Source organism: Podarcis raffonei, chromosome 17 (genome assembly GCF_027172205.1).
Source record: "Podarcis raffonei isolate rPodRaf1 chromosome 17, rPodRaf1.pri, whole genome shotgun sequence".
NCBI lineage: Eukaryota > Metazoa > Chordata > Lepidosauria > Squamata > Lacertidae > Podarcis > Podarcis raffonei.
In genome coordinates, this window is record NC_070618.1 from 27,919,957 (window position 1) to 27,930,810 (window position 10,854).

The following is a 10,854-nucleotide window of genomic DNA, read 5'->3' on the forward strand; positions in this document are numbered from 1 at the left end:
AGCTCCCTGGCACTCTGCCAAGGAGGTTTCACGTTGCCCGCGTCCCCACAGGCGCAAAAAGTTACTCCCCTTCCGTTCCTCCCCGCCCGTTCCCTGCAGATGTCCTCCTCCTGTTGGTTTGGGCCACACCATGTTTCAGTGAAGGGGAGGAGGAGGAGGAGAAAAAGAGCTTTAGAAGGAGATCGCTCTGCACTGTCGTCGTCCCCCATCATCATCATCACCATCCCCTTTCCTCCTCCTCCAGCCACTGTTTCTCCTCCCCTTCTGTTTCCATTCGAAACGTCAAAGGAGATATTGCTAGGTGGAAAACACGCACCACCATCTGACCCGACCGTGCAGCCAATCAGGAAGCCGCTCGGCGTTTTTGTTTGTTTTAAACGGGGCTGCAGCTGAAGCCACTTCGCTTTCGGCCCGCTGCGCTGCCGGGGAACAGGCGAGCGTGGCGCAGAGGGAGCGGGCGGCTTCTTTTCGGCCCAAACCGGTCTCCGCCGGTGAAGGGGAGGGAAGGGAGGCGGGCCGAGAGCGGCCCTATCGGGGCAAGGCTGCGGGTAGCGGGCAGCCTGAACGGGAGAGCTCGCTTGCGCGTATCCGCTGCGCGCATTTCCGCGTTGAGGGCGGCGCTTGGCAAGGGAGACGTTGTTGCTGTCAGGCGAGCGGCAGACGCGGCGCAATAGCCCACCTTTCGCTTCCCCGGGTCGGATAAGAGTGAGATCTTCTCTTGGGGCGGGGGGCGGGGGTGCCACCTTGAATTAAACGTGGCGGGGGGTGGAGAGCAGGAAAGTCCCGCTCCACAGAACCGATCACAAGATGCAGCGCATGCACGCCATTTGAATGGCAATGCTCATTAACTTTGGGAGAGCCTCGCCACCTCAAATATGTTATGGGGGCGCAACAGGACTTCGGTCCCTAGAAGTTGGCTCCTTTGGTGGTGGGTGGGGAGAGCAGGAGCTGCGGGGGCGCTTGCCAAGCTGGGCTAGTCTAGCTTTCCGTTGGAAGCCGGCCTCCCCAGCCGTGTTTTCGTCCCGGGGCGGCGTCAGCTTCTGCCGGCAGAGCCCCGGGGACGTCAGCATCCCGCTAGCCGAAACGGAAAGCAAGGGAAGCTGGCCAAGCTTTTTTCCTGTTAAAAATAAAAATAAAACGATTTTTACTTGGTGGTAAACTCGCAAGGAGCCCGAGAGAGATCTCTGGTCGCTTGAGGTTCAGCCTTCTTCTCGGGAGACCTTACCTCGCCCGGGCTCCCCAAGCCACACTGTCTCCTTGCGCAGATCCGAAGGGGGACGCTGAAGGATCGCCAAGCCGTCTCGACTGCAATGTGAAGAAATCCTTCCCCGTTCTCTGTGGAGGTAAGGGTCGCGAAAACGCCAGTTTAGATCCCGCAGCTCGCAAAAAAAAAGGCCCAAGCTGTTGGTGCAAGATGGTTAGCATGAGAGCCAGCGCATTTCCTGCTGCACCGGCCGTTTCGGTTTCATCTCAAGAACAGCCCCGAGACCCGTGGAGTCCGGTATCCGTCCGATCGCCTTCAGAAAAGGTTTGCTTTAGAATTAAGCGATACTGGCAGGACCGAATAACTTCCTGCTCCTCCTTTTTATCTGTCTTCTATTCCCACGACGGCAGCTTGGGCGCACAAAAGAAAATATTTCAGAGCCGCTCTAAAAGATTTTGCGTGCCCCAACCGCACCCCCATGAGACCTGCGGTTTGCCCGAAGCGATTATTGTTAATTCTAGTAGAATAGTATTCATTGTTAAATTGCAACAGAAACAGAAGGAAGGGTGCGATCTCCCTCACGGAGGAAACTCATTCCGTGTCTAATGGCTGAAGGGCCATTTCAGCTGCCAGCAGTAGATCCCAGGACTTAAATGATTACAAGGAGAGGGATCTGAAACATCTTCTGCTGCTCATCCCAGGTTATTTTCCTTGAGGAATAACTGTCAGTTGTCCTGTCTCTCCATTATCTATGGAATAATCTGCTTCTGCACATTGGAACTACTGGAGAGCTTGTGGGACGGACTGATTAAGAGTGTCAGAGTAGGATCTGGGAGACCAGCATTCATATGGTCATCTGGTGCCCTTGGACCAGTCACAGCTTCTCCGCCTAACCTACCTCACAGGGTTGTTGTGGGGTATAAATGAGGAGAGGAAGAACGAGGCACCACCTTGGTCTCATTGCAGAAATACGTGGGCTATAAATGCAATAAACACATTTAATTCTGTAGGAATTAGTGGGGGGTTTTGGAGGGGAGTTATTGGGCTGTTGTTTTTATTTTGATGATATATTTTGTGGTTTTATATTTTGATTTTGTTCTGTGAAGCACCCTGAGACCTCCGGGTATAGGGCGGTATATAAATTCAATTATTATTAATAATAAAAATAATCATGAGTTAACAGTACTTAAAAAGTCTCACCTGCTACATTCCTAAACTTTCCTTCTGATCACCTGCACAACCTTTGCTTTCATGTCTCTTTTCTTTCCCTTCTGAGTAGCAGGCTCTCTTTCATTTTACTTAGTGAGGATTCGTGCCCAGACTGTCTGCAGATATTGGGTAGGTCGTGTAGGTCAGGGGAATAATAATAATAATAATAATAATAATAATAATAATAATAATAATAATAATAAAAAATTATACCCCAACCATCTGGCTGGGTGTCCCCAGCCACAAATTTTTAAAAATACAATTAAACATCAAACATTAAAAACTTTAGTAAACAGGGCTGCCTTCAGAAGTCTTCTAAAAGTCTCACAGAAGGCTGTAGCCACATGGTTCCTGCATGCTGGAGTACAACCAGTCAGCCACGTTATGCAAGCAGAGGAAGGCCTGACACAACTTCCTCCACCCTCTTCCATTATGTTTCCTCCTGCTTTCATATTAAGCCGTTAAGTCCACCATAGTTTGTCTGCTGCTGTTTTGTCCATGTGTGATAGTTTACTCTGGTAACTGCTATCTGTCACTTTTCAGGAAAATCAAGGCTGCCCAGAAGTCTGTTGCAGTGAAGATAAAATTGAGACTCCTGTGGATGAGCTCCTTGGATGAATGACAGGGTCCAAATATGATCAAATTACTAAATCATAACTGATGTTTAATAATAATAATAATAATAATAATAATAATAATAATAATAATAATTTATATCCCGCCCTCCCCAGCCGAAGCCGGCTCAGGGCGGCTAACAACAATAAAATAGTACAACATACCAAAATCATTCATTGTAAAATTAACTCAAATTATTGTTGTTATTATTATTATTAATATTAATGTGTATATTGCCCTTTATCCATAGATCTCAGAGCGGTTCACAACATAACATTACAATACAAATAACCAAAACCTAGCTAATAAGCTGTTACTTTTGAGATGGCTAGTAGCATTTTTTTTTAAAAAAAAATGTTTCTGTTTGACTCTCCTCCTCTCCCTGAGTTGGTGCATTGTCCTAAGGATCTTACACTGGGGTAGGAAATGAGGCGGCAGTTTCTCTTCTCATTCTTCCTCTGAGATGACTTTCTCTATAACAACTTGTTGGCTGTTTTGTTTGTAAGGCATTGTGATGTAATAACATGAATATAAAGGATTTTAATCTAGGGTTAAAAACATGTATGAATTTCAATACTCTAAGAAAAAGTTTATCCCAGTACTGCAAAATGTGATATAGCAACTATTGATGTCTCAAGGAGATTCCAATGGAAATGGCTCTATTTTAAATCGAAGTGGCCCTGTTTCAAAGAGGAGGGCCTATCTTACCAATACAATAGTAGTCCTATAGTAACTTACCACAGAACAATGTAAAAATACAATAGTAATCGATAGTGGACACACAATTGTGTTAAATAACTTGCAATAATAAGTGAAATAAGTATAGGATGGGGGAAATACCCATTCACATGGGAGACAAAATACCCATTCACATGGGAGACAAAAGTGAAACAATAACACATTTCAAATGGCTGTCGTATTTTGAGTTCATTTTGCCATTTTAAAAATACGTTTTCAGCTCTAAGCAGTTAGCAAGTTCTATAACATTCCCCCTTTAAATTTACAGCGGTTAGCTTGTTGCAGGCTAGTTTTAGCCTCTCAATATAAGATTCCTGGTAATTCCCTTATATCCCTCTTAAAAAGAATAGACATGACACAATCTTGTGTAAAAAGTATAAAAGAAGTTTACTCACACACATTCAGTTCACAGATGAATCCCTGAAGGCAGACTTTGGTTACATAATAAATACACATGGAAGTACCCCATATGGGAGTTAGTCCCAAGTGACTGCAGATAGGCAGTCACTGTTGCTCACACATTGAAAGCAAGATGGAGAAGAGAGAGTGTGCTGCCTGCCTTGCCCCTTTTGGTACCTGGGCAGGTAAAATCAAGCCCACCTCTAGTCACATGCAGAGAAAGTTTGTCCCAGCCCAGGGGAAAACAGGAAGTTTTCTACTGGCTGGACCAAGCATCCCCTTGCATGTCCACTCTAGGAATGTTGTACTTGACTGCTATGTGTTTCACATCCCACATCAAGTTGTCTCCCTGTGTGCATGACATACTGTCTGACCATAGTTTGGAGCAGGTAAAGGTAAAAAGGTAAAGGACCTTTGGATGGTTAAGTCCAGTCAAATTTAACTATGGGGTTGCGGCACTCATCTTGCTTTTCAGGCCGAGGGAGCCGGCGTTTGTCCACAGACAGCTTTCTGGGTCATGTGGCCAGCAGGACTAAACCACTTCTGGTGCAACGGAACACCATGACGGAAACCACCAGAGCACACGGAAACACCATTTACCTTCCCATCGCAGAGGTACCTATTTATCTACTTGCACTGGTGTGCTTTTGAACTGCTAGGTTGGCAGGAGCTGGGACAGAACAATGGGAGCTCACCCCGTTGTGCGGATTCGAACTGCCAACCTTATGATTGACAAGCCCAAGACGCTCAGTGATTTAGACCACAGCGCCACCCGCGTCCCTACTATTTTGGAGCAAAAAGGACCCATCTTTAGGTCAAGTAAGTGGGTTGCCCTTGGTATTTTGTTCTGCACCTGGTCTTTTATTTGCATTTTCCTGTTTCCCCATTCATGTAGGGATATCCACATGACGCCCTACTCATCCTAGTGTTGCCCTTGAGGGATGTATTATCACTGAAGCAGCCAAATACAACATTTCCTGTTTGCCCAGAGAGGACACACAGGGGAATGTTGCTCCAGCCAGGAGGACTTCCTGTCACACCTGGTCTGGAGCCTCTTCCTCCTGTGTGTGACCAGGTAGATGGGTGTGACCCTGGCAGACCCTGTAAAAGGGTCAGTCATGCAGCCATCTTCCCTTCTTTTCTTCATTTTGCCCTTTTGCTTTCTGCTGACTCTTAGCCAACAGCACATGGCTCATCCTTACAGAGGATGAAGCCACACTTTGTATCTCTATAAATGTAACTGCAACTATAAGCTAAAGCTTGCCTTCAGGAAACTGTGAACTGAATGTAAGTAAACTTTACTATTACCTTTAATGAAGACTGTTGTATTATTATTTTAAGAGGGAAACGTTTACCAGGAAATATCCAGAGTGGGCAAGCCAGATTGGATTGCTTAACTCAAATGATTCTCACTAATCCATCAACTAGATTCCAGCAATGTGCAAGGAAATGTGCTCTGCTACTTACTCACAAGCCTGAGTGAGGAGAGATAATAGTTCATCAATATATCCTCTCCTACCTTTCCTCAACATTCTCACAGCCCTGCACCTGACCACCTCCTTTTAAATTTAGAGTTTGTTGATCCCAGCGATTTCATACCTTCCAATGAAAGAAACCCCACATTTAAAGAGGGAAGGGTCCAAGACAACAATGAGATTGGGGGTGTCATGTGGAGGCCCCTGCATTAATGGGGAGACAGAAAGGTGCAAATATACATTTTTCTCCAGGATGAACAAGCCCTATGGCTCACTAGGAGAAAGTCCTGACTCTGGTAACTGTGCATGGTTTTATTTCTCAGACCTCATAAGGGCTAGTCTGTTTGAAAAGTGCTAAGATCATGTGGTTTATTATAGCACAATTAAAATAAGGAGTGGTTTGCAGATTATTGGGCAAAATAAAAAAGACTGTCCCCACCCCTGGAATAGATCAAGGGGAAAATGTAGGGGAACAGAAGAGACCAGGGTATCACAGGATAACTGTGAGCAAACCCTTCTTTAGTGAAAGGTTCTTCATCTTTTTTTGGCTCAAAGAGTTCTGTGCACTTCAGCCTTCATCACAGCTGGTATGAGGGTGAAAGTTTAATAGCCGAAGGTCTCACATAAAAGTTGGGTTTGAAGGAAGGATTTCTGGAAGCTGGGGAGACACTGAATTACTATGTATGCACTTTCGTTAGGGAGAAAAGGCCTATTTCAAAAGCTGTTAAGAATTCTAGAGCATCCTTCCAGGGTTATTAATTTGTGTTCTTCATGTATTATTTCTTCATGCTCTGATCTTTCCCCACCAACAGGGATAAAGATGGAAAGAACCAACCCAAACATGTTGAAAGCTGTGACTTTGGGTCAGATTCTGGGGCACCTCTCAGCAGAAAGAGCAGAAGGTCCCCTCGTTTCGAAGTAAGTGGTGTTTTACATAATAAAGGTAAAGGGTAAAGGGACCCCTGACCATTAGGTCCAGTCATGGCCGACTCTGGGGTTGCAGCGCTCATCTCACTTTACTGGCCAAGGGAGCCGGCGCACAGCTTCCGGGTCATGTGGCCAGCAGGACTAAGCCGCTTCTGGTGAACCAGAGTAGCGCACGGAAATGCCGTTTACCTTCCTGCTGGAGCGGTACCTATTTATCTACTTGCACTTTGACGTGCTCTCGAACTGCTAGGTTGGCAGGAGCTGGGACCGAGCAACGGGAGCTCACCCCGTCGTGGGGATTCGAACCGCCGACCTTCTGATCAGCAAGTCCTAGGCTCTGTGGTTTAACCCACAGCACCACCCACGTCCCTTTGGTGTTTTACATATTGCCACCTAAAAAGGACCCTGCCCTGTGAGTCTAAGTCCAGATGCTAAAATGATCTAACTGGAACCACCAATTAAAATACTTTTTTTAAAAGTACAGTGAAAAAGCAGGCCAGCACCAGGAGATCATCATGAGCTATCTTCTATAGTCTTATAGGCCTATTGGCTCAATATTGTCTACAATGACTGCTAGCACCTCTCCGGGGTTTTAAAGAAGGAATCTCTTCCAGCCCTATGTGGAGATGTTGGGGATTGTGTGTTCACAAGATACAGTATGTGGTTCGCTGCTCTGAGCCCACGGGGAAATCAAAGGGGTTGGGCTTTTTGCTTTTGTAACAGGCAAAAATGTGAAGCTCTAGTTAAATAGATTGTTAACAGTTGGGTAAGCTTGCAACTAAGGTCCATATAGTAAAAGCTATGGTTTTCCCAGTAGTGATGTATGGAAGTGAGAGCTGGACCATAAAGAAGGCTGATCGCTGAAGAATTGATGCTTTTGAATTATGGTGCTGGAGGAGACTCTTGAGAATCCCATGGACTGCAAGAAGATCAAACCTATCCATTCTGAAGGAAATCAGCCCGGAGTGCTCACTGGAAGGACAGATCCTGAAGCTGAGGCTCCAATACTTTGGCCACCTCATGAGAAGAGAAGACTCCCTGGAAAAGACCCTGATGTTGGGAAAGATGGAGGGCACAAGGAGAAGGGGACGACAGAGGATGAGATGGTTGGATAGTGTTCTCGAAGCTACCAGCATGAGTTTGATTAAACTGTGGGAGGCAGTGGAAGACAGAAGTGCCTGGCGTGCTCTGGTCCATGGGGTCACGAAGAGTCGGACACGACCAAACGACTAAACAACAACAACAACAAGCTTGCAACTTCTTAAAAGGTTGCTTTTCTGTTCTGCATTTAATTCATAAAGCACTTGTTTTACTGTAAATTCATCTAATAAAATTGATTTTATAGTTCACCCCGATTTTAATTACTTGACTGCTGAAGAGGAGAGGCACTGGATAAAAACAGATGGGGATTCTTGTGAGCGGTCCATTGATACTTTTATTTAAATAACATGAATACCAAACAGCAGTAAAACAAGTCAGTAAAGCCCAGTGGTAATCTGTCACAGGCTAAGAAATGCTAACTAGTCCAAGTACTTGACAGATTCACTTCCCCCGGAGCCTGATCCTTCACAGAGCTCTACTCAGAAGTCCCATTGAGTTCAATGGGCTCAGAAAGGTAGCATCATAACCATCCCATTTGGGCTCTCTGGTCCAACCGTTAATTCCTTCACTTAGAATATGCTTCCATGATTATCTACAGATCAAACATTTTCTACCCAAGTCCTCTATACTTAATGACTATAGAATAATTCAGCAGTGACCCTTCCACTGAAACCTGCCAGAGCTGGAGCACATATTACACGTATTACCATTCAGATGCTGCTGAAAATGGGATGACAAAGGCTAGTTTTCAACTTGCAAGCTGCACATGAATAGTACCAAAAGAGTCTGTTACTATGGGATATATTCAAGTAAGTTTTTCTCAGATACACTGAAATCAATGGGCATGGCTAAGTTAGGTTCATTAATTGGAGCAGGTCTACTCTGAGTCCAACTTACTTGAATATAGTACCACCTCATATGTCTGAATTTCTCAGCCGTCACCCATGGATGTCTGTGTCAATCATGTACACGGCACATTCTGTGGATCATAACCTGTGAATGGAAATTTCACTATTTCTGGTTCATGGCCAGTGAAAGAAAAAGAGAGAGAGAGTGTGTGTTTTGGTTCTAAGCAAGGAGGCTGAAGAAATCTCACTCTTCCTTATTCAGCAAGCAGAACCTGCAGTAGCTCTCTGACTACAGATGACATACTCCTACCCAGGGCCAATTTGAAAGGGAGCCAGGAAAGCCATTTGACCTGGGCTTCAAGCTCAAAGGCGCCACTTTGAAGATTTTTTGGCACGTGATAAGTTTCATAACTTGTTTTTGTGCACATCAGATGAAAATGAGACATACCCACTCAGGGTAGAGCTGCAAATTTAAGCTAATAAGAGATGTGATTTGGTAAAAGACTTGATTTCTTAACTTATAAAGAATAATTTCATATTAAATAACTTAATTTTTTGCATAAATACTCATAAATATATATTGGTTATGGTGGCACAAGATTAGACTGTAATTAGTGGGGCTCCCTTGACATATAATTAGCTGATTATATATAAGCAAGCAACTCACTGTTTTGGCGGAGGCCCTGTTATGTTTCAATGTGTCATCATTTTTAATTGTTATTATGACTGAAGGCCTCAAAATCTGGAAGAGGCCCAGGCCTCTGTGAGGGCCTGTCTCTCCCTGGCTGGTACAACACTTCAATATTCCCAGAATATTATTAGTAATTGCACTTATTAGTTGCTTTCCTTTGCAACATGTAACCCAAAGCAATACACAAAACAGTGCAAAGATTAAAAGCACAACACAAAACATGGGGAAAAACCATTTTCATTCATACATATCTGTGATATATATATCCGTAAGTGGGGAGCCACCATGAAAAGGCCCATTTTCATGTTCCCACCCTCCACAGTTTCCTTGAAGGGGGCACATAGATGCTGAATGTAGGATCCTGTTTGGTTCATGTACTGGTTCATGTCTTTTAGGTAGTTGGATCCTGATTAAGGTTTTATAGGTCAAAACCAGCAGTTTGAGTCAAACCCAGAAGCTATTTGGTAGCTATTACATTTGTGCCAGGATTGGTTTTATATGCTCAGACCCATCTTGTCCTGTTCAGCAGTCTGGCTGTTGAATTCTGCACCAGCTAAAGATTTCAAACAGTCCCCAGAGGCAGCCCCATGCAGTAATCTAGCCTAGAGGTTACCAGAGCATAGACTACAGAAGTTAGGCTGTCTCTGTACAGATGGGCCACCACTCAAAGCTGTTGGGTGGCCCTTGATGCCACCAAGGTCATTTGAGCTTCAAGTAACAGATCCAGGAGTACCACCAAGCTATGTACCTGCTACTTCCAAGGAAGTGTAGTTCTCCACCCTGAACAGGTGACATCCCCTCTACCTGGTCTAGGGAACCACCTTGTCTGGATTAAGCTTCAGTTCATTAGTTCTTATCCAATCTATTACCAAGGCCAGATATTGGTCTAGAGCAGGCTTCCTCAACCGCAGGCCTCCAGATGTTTTGAGACTACAGTTCCCATCATCCCTGACCACTGGTCCTGCTAGCTAGGGATCATGGGAGCTGTAGGCCAAAAACATCTGTAGGGCCAAGGTTGAGGAAGCCTGACCTAGAGACACAACTGTTGCTACATCTGCAGATCTAACAGAGAAGTAGAGGTGTGTGTCACCAGCTTATTGCTGGCACCATACATCAAAACTCCAGATAACCCATTCACCAGTTTCATGTACCTGTTAACAGCTGCTCCAGAAGAATACCATGGCCAATGGTATCAAAAGCCGCTTATATATTAATTTAGTTTTTGTGGGGCTTCCCTTTGAAGTGTACCTGAGAGATTAGCTCTATCCTCCACCAAGGCCAGGGCCTTTTCAGTGATGGCTCCGACCTGGTAGAATGCTCTGTCCCATAAGACTAGGGCTCTTCTGGATTTAACCTCCTTCTGTTGGGCCTGTAAGACAGAGCTATTCCATCTGGCCTTTAATTTGAATTCAGCCTGATCTTTTATTTCCCTTCTCTTCCCTCCCCCTCCCCTTTTATGAAGATTACCCATTCTGAGACCCCACAGCTAATTCTCCCCTGGCCTTCTCGCAGACACAAGTAGGACTAATTCAGCCAGGACTAATTCAGCCAGCTAGCCCTGGTGACTATCTAATGCTTATTGGATGGATTTTCCCCAAATTAATTTTTGAACTTTGAATTTTATTGTTATTCATGTTTTTATACTGT